The following is a 19,470-nucleotide window of genomic DNA, read 5'->3' on the forward strand; positions in this document are numbered from 1 at the left end:
TCCCTCATTGGATTGCTCCTTGATTATGTATGCAACTAACATATCTTTAGTCACATATGGTATTCCTAATTAAAATTAAAAGGTATTCCTAACGGCTTTAAAAAAATTAAAAGGTATTCCTTTTTTTTCCTAATTCAAAGATTCTCTCAACAACAACAAAAATGACGTGCTAGTCTATAGCACGTAGCAATGGACAATGACGAAGCACATAGATTTTCAATAGCATTAGCTGGGAAGGATGGATATAACATTGAGAAAGAGAGAGAGAGAGAGAGAGAGAGAGAGAGAGAGAGAGAGAGAGAGAACATAAGAAAACGCTAAAGGGAAAATAAAGCAGAAGAGAATACCTCTTTATATGGACACAAAAGGTCTCTTGACTTTCCACCTTGAGCCGTCTTTTGATTTCTTTTTTTTGCAAAACTCACAATTGTGAGTAAATTATATTGAACACCCCAAAAAATTACAAGGTCTAGTCATGCTCTTGTGGAGCCATGACTATACTTACATCAGGGTAGCCCCCCCAACCCGCCGCCTCTTCCTTGTTACAAAGGGTCCATAAATTTGTCCTTTTGAGATCTTTTATTTACCGATGTGATTTTCCCCCGTCCTAGGCATTCCATCTGGCTGACAACAAGGCACAAGTTGTCCTAGACCAATCCTCCGAGTGTTGCTTGCAATCGAGCGTCCATATTAGTACTTTGCTTTCTTGAGTAATTTCTGCAAAGCTTGCCACCTCATAACCTCCTTCAAACGCACGGGGGTTTCTTGTCTGCCATACATTATGTAAGAAGAAATATCTGAGGATTTGAGTGCTGACGAGGAGGGCAGGATTTCCTGAATTCTTGCCTCCAAGGAATAGGTCAGTCTTGAAGAAACTAATTTTCCATGTTCTTTGGACCCACTTGTATATTTTCCCTACAAGGCCTCTAATAGTTGGGCAGTCCCGTGAATAGGTGGGCCAGATCTTCTGTTGCCATCCTGCACCCCAAGCATCGATCTGACCCAATCCCTCTCTCTTGAATCTTCAACCCCATCGGTAGAGCACCCCAAATTACCTTCCATAGAAAGACCTTCATGTGATGCGGAACCTTTGGCTTCCATATGTACTACAATACTTGCTCCCACCTTTCCTCCGGCCATTGCTTTTTCCATAGCTTGTTTAGGGGGCTATACCAATTCTTCTTATGAATCATTGTCTGATAAATACTTTTAGGATGGGGTTTCCCTAAGAGACTGCTTCCGGGCCATTTCCAGGCATTCCAGTCAAACCCCGAATCACAGATCGGCATCACTAAATTGTCAAGCTCCTTCATCACTTTGTGGACAAGCAAGACCTCCAAGCTATTGAGTTGGTATTGGGTAACCAAAAGGTCAAAGGTTTTCCAACTCTTGTTGCCACTGTCCCAGAAGTGCCCAAGTCGCTTCAGACCCTTATTATTGAGTTTCCTGGCTATCTCAATCCAATAGGGAGCTTGTGGTAGATCTACAACTTTGGACAGCCAGGGGGACCAATGCAAAATGGAGTTCTTGAAGTATCTGACTTCTTCCCCCCACTTTAAGACTCCTGCTGCTCCCTTGCATTTTCTTACCATTTCTCCTGAGTTGCCTCCCAGTCTTAAGGTGGACCACTCCGGAGCTAACAATTTGTCATGAACCTCCACCCCTCTCCACTTTCCACCATCCGAGCCTAGTTTAGCTGTTTCTATCATATCTCTGACCATGATATCCCAAACTTGATCATGTTTAGCCAAGGAAACAACAAACTTGGCGCAACAAGCTTCTGCATGGGCCACAGGGTTGAGAATTCCAAGGCCTCCTTGATTCACCAGTCGAGCAACTGATTCCCACTGGGCTCATTGCCATGGCCTGGAGGATTTCGTGTTGTTTTTTTATAAAAACCTTTTTACTGGTTTTAAGAACTCTTTCCAGTGACACTTAGCTATCTTGAGAAGCGGGCTAGTGAAGGCAATGTAAGGAATCATAAAAGCATTCATCACTTTTATCCGACTTGGGAATGGGAGAAGATCATACTCCCACCTACTCATTTTTGTTTTTATTTTATCAAGCACCCACTCAAATCTTTGCTTGTGGGTCACGTCCACCCCCAAGGGGGCTCCCAGATGTCTGAATATATTCCCTTTTGTGACAATATCCCCCGACTAGACAGAGGGGTCAAATGAGTCATTTTTCGATAGGGAGATCAACCTTGACTTCTCTATATTACACTGGGACACCGAAGCTGTTGAGAATATTTGAACAATCTCCATAGCTTTTCTAATGACCTAGGGGCACGCCTTCATGAAGAGGAGAGAATCGTCTGCAAAAAGTTTTGCTAGGAGTTCTCTATTTCCTAGCAAAACGAGGCCTTGCAACTCCCCTTGTTCTGCACTAGCTTCGAGCGTCGTGATTAAAGGATGTGATCCTATGGCGAAGAGTAGGGGGCGAGAGGGTATCCCTGCTTAATAGACCTTTTGACTTCAAAAGAGCCCACAATTCTATCATTGAATAGGAGCTCTGGCTGGCTTCCAGCCCCCAATACGCGTACCAACTGACATAGGTGAGGCCCAAAGCCCAGAGCTTCCATGACCGCTTCTATATATGTCCATGTTATTATGTCATAAGCCTTGTCCAGGTTCAACTGCAGCAGAATGCACTCCTGCTTTGTGATAATTGCGTATTCAATGCCCACCATTGCTGCCAAGATGTTATCGTAAATGGACCTTCCTTTTATGAACCCATGTTGATGGGGAGAGATGACCTTGGTTAGTAAGGTGGCTAGTTTGAGGGCTACTGCTTTAGCTATAATTTTTGTAGGCCACTGACATCATCGTTATAGGGTGCCAATTTTTAAGTTGAGAACAGCCGATCTGTTTTGGGATGGGTTTGATAAGCCCTCTCTTTACACTTACCTCTAACGACCCTTCAATCCCGGCTTTATTGGCCAATCTTGTGATTGGGGCCTTGATATCATCCCAAAATTCTCTAAATGTTAGGAAATAAGACGTAGCTAAATAGATAATTGAGTAGATTACTTAATGGAGAGAGACAGATTTATATACACGAGATTATAGAGTAGAGAGAGAGAGAGAGAGAGTACACACGATATACGTGGTTCACCCAATGTGGGCTACGTCCACAGGAAAGCAGCCACTCAATGGCTTTAGTACTTCAAAACAAGAAGTAGTTTACAAAGGGATTATACCCTTAATGGAGCTCCCGCCTTGCTTCACTCTCACCACCTCACACTCACCTTGTTGCATCAACTTCACACTATGAAATGTGTGTAGAAATGGCCTCCTTTTATAGGCCAAAAGGGCTGCCCTCTCTTATGAGAGACAGCCATGTGTAGCCGCCCTTGTGCGAATAAGTCCAAATCGGACCCTCCAATCCGCCCATGTGTGGCCACCCTTGAGAAGACAAGTCCGCTTTTGAATTCGGCCACCGGCCATTGAATTCGGCCACCAGCCACCGGCCATTGACTTCCGACCACCGGCCACCGGCCATTGACTTCCGACCACCGGCCAACCGACCGGTTGTTTTCCGACCACTTTCCGGCCGCCGTCTGGCCATAATATTCCGGTGAAAAAAAAGTCTCGGGGGCCTCCGCCCCCGAGGCCTTTAAAGTTGTCCCTGATTCTTGTCCGTGAAAATTTTGGTTTCAGGTCAGTGATTTTCCTTCACGCACGATGGCTTCTCCTCATAATGGGGGCCTTACAAATGTGCGCTTTTACCACAGAAAATTACAAGGGTAAATCAGGCTCCTTACTTAACAATCTCCCACTTGGAGACTGATCTCCAAACCAAACCTGTGACTGCTTTCCATTCTGGCTTCTTATCCCTGAATGTCCATTGAAGATGAGCAAAAGCTCAACTTCTCCTTGTTGACCACCTTTGTAAACATGTCTGCAAGATTTTCACTCGTATGCACCTTTCCTAGCTTTAGTTGTCCCTCTTCCAAAAGAGTGCGTATGAAGTGATATCTCACCTCAATGTGCTTTGTCCTTGAATGAAAGGCTGAGTTCTTTGCAAGATGGATAGCGCTTTGGCTATCACTGTACAAGACACAATTGTCTTGTTTGAATCCAAGCTCTTCTAAGAATCTGTGAAGCCACAGAATTTGTTTGCTTGCCTCCGTCATTGCTACATACTCTGCTTCCGTGGTAGAAAGTGAAACCACTTTCTGCAGCTTTGAAGCCCAGCTTACTGCTGTGCCTCCAACCGTGAACACATAGCCAGTAGTGCTCCTTCGAGTATCTTTGTCACCTGCCATATCTGCATCAGCATACCCTTCTAGAAAAATATCAGTTCCTCCAAAATACAAAGCATTTGTTGTTGTCCCTTTTAGATACCTAAGTATCCACTTCACAGCTTGCCAATGCTCTTTACCTGGGTTGTCCATGAACCTACTCACAACTCCCACTGCATGTGCAATGTCTGGCCTTGTCCAGACCATAGCATACATTAGAGAACCTACCACTGCATCATATGGAACTTTAGACATATAGGCTATCTCCTCTTGTGTCTTTGGACACATATCCTTCATTAGTTTAAAATGACCAGCCAAAGGTGTAGAAACTGGTTTTGCATTTTGCATTGCAAACCTTTCTAGTACCTTCTTGATGTAATCTTCTTGAGATAGCTTTATTGTCTTCTTCGTCCTGTCCCTTGATATTTTCATACCAAGTATCCTCTTTGCAGCACCTAAATCTTTCATTGAAAAAGATTTGGACAGCTCCTCTTTTAGGTCTTTGATGTCCTACATGTTAGCACTTGCAATCAACATGTCATCAACATACAACATTAGGATGATGAATTTCCCATCTCCCAAATTCTTCGTGTAGACGCAGTGATCGGAGTTGCATCTTGTGAATCCATGATCCAACATCCATCGATCAAACTTCAAGTACCATTGTCTTGATGCTTGCTTTAAACCATACAAGCTCTTCTTTAATCTGCAAACCATTTTCTCCTTATCTTTTACTTCATACCCCTTTGGTTGAAGCATGTAGATTTCCTCCTCTAAGTCACCGTGAGGGAATGCTGTATTTACATCCATTTGCTCGAGATTTAGATCATGAGCAGCCACAAGGCTTAAGACAAGCCTAATTGAGTTCATTTTTACAACAGGAGAAAATATTTCATTGAAGTCAATACCTTTCTTTTGAGAAAAACCTTTTACTACAAGCCTAGACTTGTACCTTTTCTTCCCACCTTCTTCTTCCTTTAGCTTGTACACCCATTTGTTTTGAAGTGCCCGCTTACCTTTAGGCAACTCAACCAACTCCCATGTTTGGTTGCGATGTAGTGAGTCCATCTCCACTTGCATGCTCTTCGTCCATTCTTCTTTGGATTCATATTGCATAGCTTCTTCGTATGATTCCGGCTCTCCAGAATCTGAGATCAAGAGATGGTTGAATGAAAGAACAAACCATTCTGGAGGTCTACTTGCTCCTGTAGATCTTCGGAGAATAGGTTGAGGCTCCTCATTTGGTTGACGTTGTTGCACATTGTCACCGTTTGCAGTCCTTGAGTCTTCACCGTCCTCAAGCTCCATGTACTCATCACCTGTTTCTTTTGTTTGTTTTCTTTCCAAGTAATCTTTGTACATATTTTGTTCGTTAAAAATTACATCCCTACTCCTTAAGATTTTACCATCTTCAGGATTCCATAGGCGATACCCAAAGTCTCCTTCTCCATAGCCAATGAAGAAACACTTTTTGGACTTTGCATCTAGCTTTGATCTTAGGCTTCTATCTATGTGCATGAAAGCCTCACACCCAAACACTTTGAGAAATGCATAATTCACCGGTTTACATGTCCATGCCTCTTCTGGAACTCCCCCACCAATGCCGTTGAGGGTGACCGATTGATTAAGTACACAGACGTACTTACAGCTTCCGCCCAAAGCTCAAGCAGTAGGCCTGCATGTAGCCGCATGCTTCGTGCTCGTTCCATGATTGTCATGTTCATCCTTTCCGAAATCCCATTTTGTTGAGGTGTCCTTGGGGTTGTCCTTTGCCTCCAAATTCCATTGCTAGCACAAAAGCTTTCAAAAACTTGGCTGCAATATTCGCCTCCATTGTCGAATCTGAGGCATTTAACCTTGGTACCTATTTCATTTTCCACAAAGGCTTTCCACCTTTGAAATATGGAAAATACATTGGATTTATTCTTCATGACATAAACCCATGTTTTTCTACTCGCATCGTCTATGAATGTTACATAGTACAATGAGCCACCAAGTGATGGTGTACTTGCAGGACCCCAAACATCAGAATGAACCAACTCAAGTTTTTTATTTTTTCTTTCATTTCCTGATTTTTGAAATTTTACCCTCTTTTGTTTACCATAAACACAATCTTCACAAAACTCTAAGTCCACTTCTTTCAAACCTGGTAGAAGATTCTTTGTTTGAAGGATTTGCATTCCTTTGGCACTCATATGCCCAAGTCGATAGTGCCACACTGCACTATCAACTTCTGTAGTTGCTGCACAAGCTGAAGGTTGCGTGCTAACAGTACACAAGTAAAGTGTACCGACCTTTTCTCCCTTGGCAACCACCAAAGATCCCTTTGAGATCTTCCACCGTTTATTTCTGAATGCAATGTTGTGACCTTCATCGTCCAATTGTCCTATAGAGATCAAATTTTTGCAAAGAGAAGGAACATGCCTAATATCTTTAAGCTTCCATTCATTTCCGTTAGCAGTTTTGACAGAAACTGTACCTTTGCCGACAATCTCACAAGCTTCATCATCTCCCAAGTATACATACCCAAAATTACCTTTGGTGTAGTCTTGGAAATGTTGCTTGTGTGGTGTGGCATGGAATGCAGCCCCGGAATCTACTATCCAGGAATTAGACACATTGTCTAATGAGAGAATTAGAGCATCTTGCTCTACTTTACCTGCCACATTGGCCTCCGATGTTGGCTTGTTGTCTTGAGACTCTGTCTCCTTCATCTTCTTGGACCAGCAATCCTTCTTGACGTGGCCCTTCTTGCCGCAGTTCCAACATTCAAGAACTGACTTTGTGCGTGACTTGCTCCGCCTTGAGCGATCGCAACCCTTTTGGTTTTTGAACCTCTCCTTAGGCCTTCCTCTTGTTTCCACTGATAGTGCATCACTTGATGATTCTCCTGTGCTTCTCCTTCGCATTTCCTCGCTTAGGAGAACATCCACAACATCATCAAACTTAAGAGTATGTGTGCCAGAGATAGAATTACTTACAGCCATCACAAGGCTGTCCCAACTATCCGGTAGAGATGATAGTATAAGGAGAGCTCGCACTTCGTCATCGAAATTGATTTTCACTGATCGAAGTTGACTTATGTTTGTGTTAAAGTCATTTAGGTGCTCTGCAACTGAACCATTCTCTGCCATCTTTAGATTGAACAAGCGCTTCATAAGAAATACCTTATTGGATGCCGATGGTTTCTCGTAGAAGTCGTCAAGTGACTTCATCAAGTCCTGTGTGGTCTTCATCTCCGAAACATTGAAGGCCACCATTGACGCCAAGCTTAACCGGATTGTTCCCAGTGCCTTTCGATCAAGGACAATCCATGCTTCATCTGCCATTGTTGCGGGCTTCTTCGCAAGACCGCCTAGTGGCAAAAAGAGGTCCTTCTGGTAGAGATAGTCTTCAATCTGCATCTTCAATGTTGGTAGTTTTTGCCATTGAACTTCTCAATCTTGAGCTTCCCTTCCTCCGCCATAACTCCCACTCAATTCAAGGAATCCTTTCCTTGAGATAATTTAGCTACGAGCAAACCTTGCTCTGATACCAGTTGTTAGGAAATAAGACGTAGCTAAATAGATAATTGAGTAGATTACTTAATGGAGAGAGACAGATTTATATACACAAGATTATAGAGTAGAGACAGAGAGAGTACACACGATATACGTGGTTCACCCAATGTGGGCTACGTCCACGGGAAAGCAGCCACTCAATGGCTTTAGTACTTCAAAACAAGAAGTAGTTTACAAAGGGATTATACCCTTAATGGAGCTCCCGCCTTGCTTCACTCTCACCACCTCACACTCACCTTGTTGCATCAACTTCACACTATGAAATGTGTGTAGAAATGGCCTCCTTTTATAGGCCAAAAGGGCTGCCCTCTCTTATGAGAGACAGCCATGTGTAGCCGCCCTTGGGCGAATAAGTCCAAATCGGACCCTCCAATCCGCCCATGTGTGGCCTCCCTTGAGAAGACAAGTCCGCTTTTGAGTTCGGCCACCGGCCATTGAATTCGGCCACCGGCCACCGGCCATTGACTTCCGACCACCGGCCACCGGCCATTGACTTCCGACCACTGGCCATCGGCCATTGACTACCGGCCACCGGCCAACCAACCGGTTGTTTTCCGACCACTTTCCGGCCGCCGTCTGGCCATAATATTCCGGTGAAAAGGAATATTCCGGTGAAAAAAAAGTCTCGGGGGCCTCCGCCCCCGAGGCCTTTAAAGTTGCCCCTGATTCTTGTCTGTGAAAATTTTGGTTTCCGGTGAGTGATTTTCCTTCATGCACAATGGCTTCTCCTCATAATGGGGGCATTACAAATGTGCGCTTTTACCACAGAAAACTACAAGGGTAAATCAGGCTCCATACTTACCACTAAAGAATTCCACCGTCATCCCATCCGAACCAGGGGACTTTTCCTTGCCAAGGGCTTGCAATGCTAGTGAACATTCGTCTTTGGATAATGCCCGTTCCAAGGAATTAGCTTCTGAGTGGGGAATTTCCTTCTTGACACTCACTAAGGTCCCTCTGGTGTCTTCCACTTCTTGGGACGGGATCTGTGGCCATCCAATGATTTGACTAAGATAGATCAACATCAGAGCATCCATCTCATCCTGGTTATGAACTGTTGTCCCTTTCTCATCATAGACCGAGCGGACGTGGCCCTGGCTCTTCTTGATTTTTAAAGCCCTAAAAAACTGAGTTTGATTGGAAGCTTCAGGTTGAAGGACAGTCTCCCTCGAGAGAAGTCTTGCCTTTCTAATGTCTTCTAGCTACTCATTAGCAAGGTTAGATTTGTCTTCGAGCCATCGTTTGTGCTCCTCCTCAGTAGCATGCCCATTGGCTTTTATGGAGGTAAGCACATGGACCTCCGTTGTAAGATGCAGAAGGTGTATCTCCCTAGCTTTCTTGAACCGGGGGCCCGAGGTTTTGATTGCTTTCTGGATGCTCCGAGCAAAGAGGTCCCACGCATTGTGTTTGTTGAGGTTGACATCTTTTTTTAGCTCACCCAGTGCTTTTTTGGTTAGATTCCTGAAGAGAGGGTCTTTGAATAGGTGTGTCCCTGTTACTAGCAGTTTTTTCCCACCTCTTGGGGTTTCCTCCTCCCCTTTATTCTTCTTGAAATGTATGTGCAGAGGAATGTGATCCGAAAGAATTTTTGTAGGGACTACCTTCATCTCCATCAACGATGGTATCCAATCAGCTTGGTGTGAGCAATAGCATATGTCCAGCCTTGAGGCAGTGCAGGCATACTAGAGGCTTGTGTAGGTGAAACCAGGCGTGCTGTTCCATGGGCCAACTTCCCATAAGTCGATCATCGCCCACTTTTCACACAAAATTTGCCATTTGGACCTTTCCGAGCCAGCCAACATACTGGAGGATCTTGTTCTATCCCTGCTCTTTTCTACCATATTGAAGTCGCCAACCATTAACCACTCACCTTTAATAGGAGTATCTCTAAGATGCATCCACAGTTTAGCTCTTTATTTTGCATTACAAGGGCCGTACAAATTCACAATTGTGAGGGATGCCCTTCTCATCTGATTCTAATCCCCAAGATTCTGTCGGATGGGTGGTTAAGAACCACCTTCGGCTCCAATTCTCTATTCGCAATGCTGAGGACGCCACTGAAACCGTTACTTCCTTCTCCATAGAATACCAGTTTCTTTCCTAGCACCTGTTTTCTCTTGCTATGGGCATCTAGGTGGTTCGTGGATGGCCCAGTAGTTGATTGTCTTCTCCTTTTTTAATTCCTCCCAGAAAAGAGTACTCTTTTTACAAGTTTTCAACCCCTTTACGTTCCAAGATTGGATAGTGAGAGACTCCATCATTAATGAGGGGTTCATTGGGATAGAGGAACAAATTCTTCAGCATCCAAATCATCCCCCCCCCCCCTCTCCTTGGTCACAGGAAAATCCGAGGGTTCCAAGTCAGGGGATTTCTTTTCTTGCAGTGTTGCAAATGGATTGTGCAGTGGGATAGTGAACCCCCCTCCTTTCAAAGGGGTGGAGGATGAATTAGATCCTTTCACCTCAAGTGTTCTCACGACTTGGAGCACTTTGGAGTCTCTTGCCACTGCCTTCACTCTTTTGGCTCTTTTCAGACCAGGGACTTAGACAGCCATCACTGTTGTCACTATCATAAATTTGGGGGTAGCAGTAGGAATACTGATCCTATTATTATTGCCTACACCTTCATAAGTTCTCTATATGGGAATCAATTCCTCCAAAATCTTGTCCTGCATCTTGATATCCATTTTGTCACTAACCATACCTCCTTTAACCTTCTCTGCATTGACCTCTTCATTACTGCCTCCTTGCTTCTTCAGCCCTTCCACCAGGGAATCCATTTTACTGGGGGCTTGTGCTGCCGGAGCTACAGTATCATTAGCCTTCAAGGGACAGTCCTTGGCAAAGTGTCCAAAGTTGTTACATTGAAAACATGCCCCAAAGTATGTTCCAAAGTTTAGCAGAATAGTAACTAGCCCTGCTCCGACATTGATAACCATGCTCTTATGTGGTGTTTTAGACACATCCCAGCCTATACAAACCTTGTTTGAGGTTCTGCCAAACCCTCTCTTGCTAGGAATAAATAAGGGAGTGCCCAATTGGCTAGCAAGCATCTTGAGATTTTCCCAAAGCCAGCTAGGCAGACCCAGAAGCTCAACCCAGACCGGATGGAACCCTTGTAAAGATTCAGCTAAGTCAAACACTGGCTCCCAAGGCACCACACAAATCGTAGTCCTATTAAAGACTAGGGGCCCTTTGTCAAGGATCTTTTCCACGTCGGTGGCCTCTTTGAATCTCACTGAACAGAATCCTTTAGCTAGGTAAAAAGTACTTTCAACTGCTCCACCATGGCCAAGAATTTGAGGGCCTTGAAGCGATTGAATCATCTCAAACCTGTTCAGTATTCTTCCACTGAACCCAAGTACAAGCGTTAGCTCAGCTTGCTTGGCTAACTATTTTTTGATAATTACTGGTGGTATCGCTACAGTAATAGCCTCGGCAACCTCCACCAGCTGGGGCAAAGACTTTTTTAAAGCGAAAAAGACTCGATCTGCCAACCCGTCTTTCACCAGCCCACTGCAATCTGCTTGGGTACTAGTTCTTTTGTTGTTGTTAGGGCCGGATTTAATCATTTTGTCGACTTCCTTAAGCTCTTGCTGAAGTCTAGCTCTTGTATTCTGCAGTTTTTCAAAATCTCCTTCACTCGACAACCCTTCTGCTGAGCCTTTTCCAAAATCCTTACAGTTATGCCCCTTGAGTATACTAGCAAATGAGATGCCTAGCCTGCAAACTGTAGATGCAGTTGAGGCCTTATTTACGTTTGTACAAATGGGACCTTGAGGAGTCCCGTCTTTGAGGGTTTTAACCTCGAATTTGAACTCTTGAGCTGAGCCCATTTTCTCTCTTGGTTCGTCAGAGGGCACTTTTCCAATCGGTACAAATTTGTCCACTTTCATGGTTGAAGCCTTCGGCGAATTGGGGCTCGACATTTCTGCATCATGTAACGGTTTCAAAACCGAGCCATCGCCTTCATCCATCGGCACTGCTAACTCCATTTTGGATAATTTACCTGCCGCTAACATCTGTGAAAATTGTACAATATTTTCGCCTAAAACTTGTGGGAAAATGCCCTTAAGAGCTTGTTTGTCATTTCTTAAATAAGATGTCAACTCTCATTCGTCACTTAAATAAGACGGCAGCTCTCATTCGTCAAGCTCAGGTCGTTTCTCTACCAAAAAAAAAACGCAAAGACCGAGTGAAAAATAAAGTATCTTGATAACCCTCAACCTTTTTTTCCAATGGCGGGTGCTATTTATGTCGTGTAGACTCCCCAAGCTATGGGGGTTAGCCACAAAAGGGGTCCAACCTCAAGAAAAAGTCCTCCACTCTTGTCGAGTGAAAGAGTTTCTAATTTGGTCATTAATGCTCTCAAAATTGCTACATTGGGGTCACAAAAACCCTCAACTAATCAAGTTTGCAAGCTTGCAATCTACCCTCTCTATTGCAGAGTGTAAGGAGTTGAAAAACAAGAGAACTAGCAAGACTAGTTGGCTTGAATTTGAGGAGCCATGGGCCGCAAATCTCCGTCACTGACCTGCCCCTCTGTAAACTTTGGCCACGAGACCACAAGCCCACAAGCCCAACATAGATGTGTCTCTTGTGAAATTTCAAGCCCACAACATTGGCTATGGCATACTCAACATCTTAAAAACTCAAAAAATCAGGGAAAAATATAGAAAATTAGAAATAATTAAACCTCTTTGCCAAATCTTGAGGCGGCCTCCAAAGTTCACCAAATTTCCTAAGACAAGGGTCTTGAGCTTGTGTAAATAGACTCTTCTAGTTGGGGGTGGGTGCCCAAAATAGGGCATCCAACACCCATAATAGAATATGAAATCTTGGAGCTCGTGCATGTCAATAGTGTGAACTAGCTAAGAGGTAGAAGAAGAGACTCAAAAAATCTCTTGCATCTCTTGACTGGACATGACCATGTGTCATAAAACCCACAGATCCCCAAGGCACTTTGATTGAGCCTACCATTGTGCAATTTGAAATGGATCACCAATGGACAACTTGTGAGTGCAAGGGACCTTGCACACATTATAGGTAGCCAAAATTGGAGAGGAATAGAATCCATGCAAGACCTTGACCATACATGTCATGCAAGAATTTTTCCTCTCCATTTACCCATCCTCCGTTTTCTCTTTTAGAAGAGCAAGTTTCCTTAGGCACAATTGAAGGCTTGTAGCTCAGATTTGGCAAAAGCACCTTTTGGCATTGGGCTTTTTAATTGACACATATATTCTCAACATTAGGCAGAGAATGGATTCTAGGAAGGCCTCTTTATTTGGAAGCTTAGGGGAGTCAAACCTTTAGCATTAACAAAGAGATAAAAGGAAAGATTTTGAATTCATTGAAGCAAAAATGGTTAGGTCATTTTAATTCAAATTTCGCCCCAAAATGTAATTTAAACTATGGGGAATAAAACATATCATGTAGCCACGCATATGTACAAAAATAGCTTGTTGGAGATCACAAATCTATAGTCCCTCCTCTAATTGGGGATTGTATTTAGAAGTTATGAAAGGCCCAAAACCGTAAAAATTGCGGCCTCTTTCTTGAGAGAAAGTACATGCTTTGATGACTCAGATCTCTCTTACATACCCACCACCATTTTTGTACAGATATTTTGTATATATTAGCAAAAAATGTTTTTCACCTCCATAATCTCTTGAGAAATAAAGAGGCCCTCCTAGACCCTATCCTCTTCCTAATGATCAATATGGAGAAAATTCTTTTGCGGAGCACAGACCAAGACTTGTGTTCTCATTAGCTGGGACTGCATAGTTTCACCCAAGGCAAATGGGGGCTTAGAAATTCTTCATCCTTTGCCCCATACTCTAGCCAAGGGAGCCACATTCTTGAACCATTTCCTAGGAAAGACCACCTTTTAGGCTTATTGTCTTTGGGACCTGGTGAGGAGACCTCTGTAATTTATTTCCAATGCCCACCTTTCACCCTAGGAGCTGTTCTCACATGCACCTCTTAAGCTAGCTAGTAAAATAAGTCACATGTTGGAAGCATCATGGACAAATATTTTTCCACTTGATATGCCAAGGTAAGATCACAAATAGAGGCAATGCCTTGTTCCTAGAAAATGACTTTTGAGTTTTATATTTTTTAAAAACACATGTTTTCATTCTTAGGAAGCATGCTATCATGTATTCAACGCATTGTTCAAGTGCTGGATTCTAATGGATTGTTTGTGTCATTTTTTGCAACCAAAAGATAGTTCAGGTTCACCAATGGATTCAAGATTGCATGGTTGGAGCTTTGTGCTCACATATCAATGATGCATATAGATATAGAGTATAGATATAGAAATTGTGAACTTCCTTCAACCTTTGCAAAACTAGTGGGCTTTCTTTATAGGTACCTTTATATACTTCTCATTTAGACTCTAGATTTGTTAGTCAAATGTAATCATAGATGGGAATTGAATAGGAATTTTGAATGGTGGATGTATACATTTGTTGGATCTTGGTTAAAGAGTATGCATTAGAGCTCTTCCCATAACTCATCGTATGGTGGAGATAGATGGGAGCTGAATAAGAATTTTGAATGGTGGATGTATGAATTAAAGCTCTCCCCATAACTCATCGTATGCTTCAAAATAATATCATCGATGGTAAATTCTCTGGATGTAAGATACTTGAGACTCTTAAACATCTCTTTTGGAATTGTTATGCTTTCAGAGAAAGGTGGAAGCACATACTTGATCTTCTATAGAATGCCCTTCACATGTCCTAATCTAACATGTCTTTTACTTTTGGAACCCTCTACAGTTACAATCTTGTGCATCTTCTATGTTTGCAACTTGCTAGATACTAGTTTCTATGGTTCATCTAGAATTCTAGCAATTATCATGCTTTTGATCAGATTCACTTTTGCTAGGCTATTGTGCCTAGGGGTATCATTATCTCCAAAGTCTTGGAAGATTGTTATTCTCTACCTGAAAGAGAGATGGGGATTGAAGTCATCGATCTATTTAAGCAATTGCATGACACATGATTGAATGTAAATAGATGTAAAACATTTTCCATGGAGAGAGAGAAGAGAATAATAACATTGTTTTCGCTAAAAAACATCCCTTTTTTGTGTGTGTATTTGTATATTGTGTGAGGTTGGTCAAATAACAAGCTTGAAGCAACAATTTACACATTCCAATCACAAAAAATTTACATAAGTGGATTTGAATACCAAGGTGCAACCAAACTGTGTACACATAAAATGATTTAGCAATTATAGCCACTACAATCATAACCGAAAATACCAAGTGGCGTATAAATTCCTTTCTCTCTTTACAAAATCTATGCGTATTCATTCTTAAAATATGTTTGTGATATCTTCATCAACACCTTAATCATTATTATTTCTTGCACATTACCGACAAGAGAGAGAAAAGGTTACCATGAACGAGTCGAAATATTGGGTCACTGGCCGAGAGAAGTTACACTAGTAGATCTAAGAATTATTTTTGCTAGAATGGAGGAGGCCATAGTTTATGGGGCCGTGCAAGCAAAATTCAAGCACACAAAAGACTTAATAATTGATCACAAATGGTTGTTAATTGCAAGGTTCAAGTAAATGTGAGTGAAAACCAAGCAAATAGTAGGCCATTCCAAAAGCAGAGCCAACAACAATGCAACTATGTAAACATAATTGACAAGACAAATGTGGGTTGGTGGTTGTCTTCACCTAAAGGCTATCAATGCTACAATAGGTAGGAAAAGTAGTTATTGTTGCAAGCTAGAAAAACCTACTAGTTTGCACAACAACCAAATGCCAGATTTAGCAAGGAAATTAGGATGTGTATGCAAAATGTGGTTTTTAGGCCAATTTTGGTGTTTTTGGGTTCAATGATTGAAATGTTTCAAAGCTAGAAATTTGTAGGTTTTTTTATAAATTTTGAAGTCCTCAACAGGCGTTACAAGCTTGTCTTTACAACTGATTAAAATGAACTAACAGCAGGAAGTTATGCTAATTTAAACTTTCAGCGGTTTGCAAAGTTTGTGTGATGATGGTGTTGATGCATGTGCAACCCAAAGGCTAGTTGAAGTCATGATTTAAAGTGTGTAGCATGCTCTCGGAGCTGGGCTATACAAATCTCAAATCAGAGATCAAACAAAGGAGATAAGAGATGTTGATTTTTTTTTAGAATCGAATTTAAAGTGATTTTGTCTACTTTGGGAGGCGTGTATCTGGATTTTTTTTTAGTTTTCCAAGGTTCAAAATGGTATCATTTGATGCATGTTGTGAGATGTAACTTATAGCTCATCAATCGGATCATTATGCTTGGAGATATCTTCAGTGAAGTTGGCAATGGACAAGAGCATGTGAAGGGGAAGTTTCCCATGAACCCGAAGCCACCCTTCCCTTCACTAACGAAGACGGGTATTTCTCTCCCCAACTTCAGAGAATCTTGGTAGGGCATGTAAAAAGGTAGCCTATTTGAGTTTGATCCCTACCATGACTACATTGTTTGAACGAAAGCTTTTTCTCCTCCTAGGTTAGTGTCATCTTCTCTCTTGGATTAGATCCATTCTCTTTTCTTTTGTTGTGATAACTTAAACCCCAAGGGGAGGGTTTTCCTATAACCAATCTCTTTGTTGTCTCATTTATATCTTGGTATATCCCTTTTCTTGTCTACATGGAGCCTATGTGGCAATCAATCATGTGCTAGTCATTATGAGTCATATGTAGCTTAAGTGACAATGATAGTTGTACACGGAGTCGACCCACCTTCATAGGGAAGGTGTATTCTTCATCATGAATGCTAGTTTGAATAATCGTGCATAGACTCTAACAAATAAACCCCCATTTATCAACTCCTCACTCCATCTTTGCTATGTATGACCTCTCTCTCTCTCTCTCCCACCCACAGAGAGAGAGAGAGAGAGAGAGAGAGAGAGAGAGAGAGAGTTGATTGAAGCACCGAACATCTTAAATGAAGATGAAGAATGGAATGAGAGTCTTTTCACACCCCACACACACGCAGTTGACTACAACACTGAACACCCTAGAAAAAATCAAATGAAGATGGAGAACAAAATCAGTGGCTTTCCACACACACACACACACACCAACCACTACTCAAGATAAGCATTCACTTTGGCACATGATATGTGGAAAATGTGTAGAGACCTTCACATTTTCATAAATGTTAAAGTATGTGCCAACCATTATGCAAAAGGGTTCATTAGGGGGAATCAACAAAGATACCCCCTAAGTAGCAAAGGCAAGGAAGATCCAGTCGCGGCAAGCGACAATAACAATGTGATGTGTAAAAAGTAACATGTAAAGATGCACTTGAAATCCAAAGTTGATGCTCATCACTTAGCTCCATTATGAGGCTAGACCCTTCAATACATTTGATCAATACTTGTTATTTATGAGGGGTCTGGTAGGAGGCAAGAAGATTCTCACGTTGATTGGCAAGCGTGGGACAGCTTTTGGGCTTGATCTCACTCATTATACAGAATGGAAAATTGGCAAATCAGGTTTGTCTTGCGGAGGCTCATTAGGCTCATTTCTACATGAACATTGAGATCAATAGGAGACCAAATTGGACCTGACCATGACATTAAAATATCTATGTATGACCAAATGAAAAAAATTGGGGGGGGGGGGGGGGGGGATACCATGATTGTATAGAGGCTCACCAGCTAGAGTTCAAACTAGAGATCCATACAGAAAAATTGACTTCTAAACCAGTAAGAAACTATGCTTGCCAAGGAAGTCTGCAAAAGTTGCCGACAAGAAAATTGCCCTGTAGTTTAAAAGAAAGATAAGATTTCATAGCCTCCCTTTAAGCCAAAGTTCACAACAAATCGACCTTTGATGTTTTTTGACCTGTTAAATTCAGCAATCTTGAGGAATTGTTGAGCCTTCTTGTTGTAAGTGACAAAATCCCTGGAGGCAAACCAAGAAGCAAACTACCTTGGCCTTCTGTGCTTTGGCTCAGAATATTAGCATTGCTGCGAACTTTCATTATTTCCTCCTTTGTAAGGCGCAAGCATCCACATTGGTCGGGTGCAAGCAGGCACGAATTCCCTCAGCTACATTCAAAATGGGAAAAAGAAGTCAAGACTCAACCAGTCTTTGAATGCAACATTGCATTGCAACAGCCAGCACTTGAGTCGTTTTCACAATCACACAATGAGCTTCTATGGCAGTGGTAGTGTGCATATGTGGGCCTTCTCTCTCCCTAACAATCACCTTGGCTTCAAAATACAGCACGTATGCCACTAGGACATTTTAAACAACTTCCACCCTCTATTCATTGAACATTCAAGCTAACCACATGATCAACCCTTGTCCAAAACCCTGATCAGCATCACACACATGGCACAAGACAGACTCGACTTAGGGAAAGCTCACACACATAGCTTAGTAGAACAAAGCCTTGGAAATGTAACTTTGCTATTAGTGGCATGGTTTAAAAATGACAGCCAAAATTACGACTAAGCCATGTGTGGGAGTGTGCATGAGGCTTAGAATTCCAAAAGTAGCTGACACTGAAGCCTCATGTGTACATAATCTTACTCAAAGACACTAGCACACAGAAGCAAAAGCCTACCTTGTGGCCTGGAAGGCATTTGTCTGTATTGTTGTGGCAGTTTCGATATAATTGGTCCCGACCTATAAGATAAAGAAAAAACATACATGAGTTGCCTCATTACTTGAAACAAAAAAAGCAAACTCATGACTCAATAAATAATAGTCCCTAATAGTCACTAATCTTTTCTGCCACAAGATTAACTGCTTGATGTACCTTTCAAGTACCTAAGGATATACTTCACTACACCCCAATGTTTCTTGCCAGGGTTAGCCATGTAACGACTCACCACTCCCACTACAAATACAATGTCTAGCCTCGTAGCCACTATAGCATGCAAGAGACTGTCCACAGTTGAGGAATCCAAAATCTTAACGGTCTCAACCTTCTCACCATCCAATTTAGAATTTACAAGTGGGAAACCTCAAAGCGAGGAAAACCCACAGAAAATAAGAGATACAAAAAGCGGAGCACCATGAGGCTCCAAAGGCTAGAAACAGTCAAAATAAATCTTGTGGGCATCAAGAGTGATGTCCCCATCATCATGAGCGAAATGCAGCGACAATTTGAAACAGGGAAAGGGGTCAACATCAGTGCCTTGAAACATTAATGAGTTCCTATGGTGCCAGATGGCCCACAGAACCCAAAATTTGACCCAAGTAAAGAACACCGTAAACTGAGATTGCGGAGACTAGAGCACCCCAAACCCCAAAAAGCCAAAATCATCTGTCAAAAATGCTGGAAGGAAAATGCCGTCGAAGAGCAGCCGACACTTATCGACGAATGAAGGCTATGGAGCAGCGACAACCCCACAATAAGTGTGGCATAGTCTCCTCAGCTTCAAGGCATCTAAGGCATCGAGAAGGCACAATATGCCGTGCATGTAATACACTGCCAACAGGTAGAGCTCCCACTAAGCAGCACCACAAGAAAATACGTTCCTTCAAAGGTAGATGGCTCTGCCAAATGCTGGACAATGTTCGTTGCCACCACAAGGATGACTCAAAGAGTGACCAGAAGTGATTACCATGATGCACAATCCACACATCAAATTACAGGACGGTATAGACATTTCCAATTGAAATGCAATCCAATCTAGTAGTAGCA

The 19,470-nt window shown here is 42.4% G+C and overlaps 1 protein-coding gene across 1 annotated transcript in view; it reads right to left on the bottom strand.

Moving 5' to 3' along the window:
- Positions 1–17,786: 17,786 nt before the first annotated feature.
- Positions 17,787–19,470, bottom strand: part of LOC147441075 (pentatricopeptide repeat-containing protein At2g13600-like) — a 60,980-nt gene continuing 59,296 nt past the window's right edge. Inside the window, exons 2-3 of the mRNA XM_086482813.1 lie at positions 18,385–18,446; positions 17,787–17,863 (exon numbers count right to left, since the gene is read on the bottom strand). The gene's annotated coding sequence lies outside the window, so the exon portion shown is untranslated. The remainder of the gene's footprint in view (positions 17,864–18,384; positions 18,447–19,470) is intronic.

Source organism: Adiantum capillus-veneris, chromosome 15 (assembly GCF_014529385.1).
Source record: "Adiantum capillus-veneris isolate H3 chromosome 15, ASM1452938v2, whole genome shotgun sequence".
Classification (NCBI taxonomy): domain Eukaryota; kingdom Viridiplantae; phylum Streptophyta; class Polypodiopsida; order Polypodiales; family Pteridaceae; genus Adiantum; species Adiantum capillus-veneris.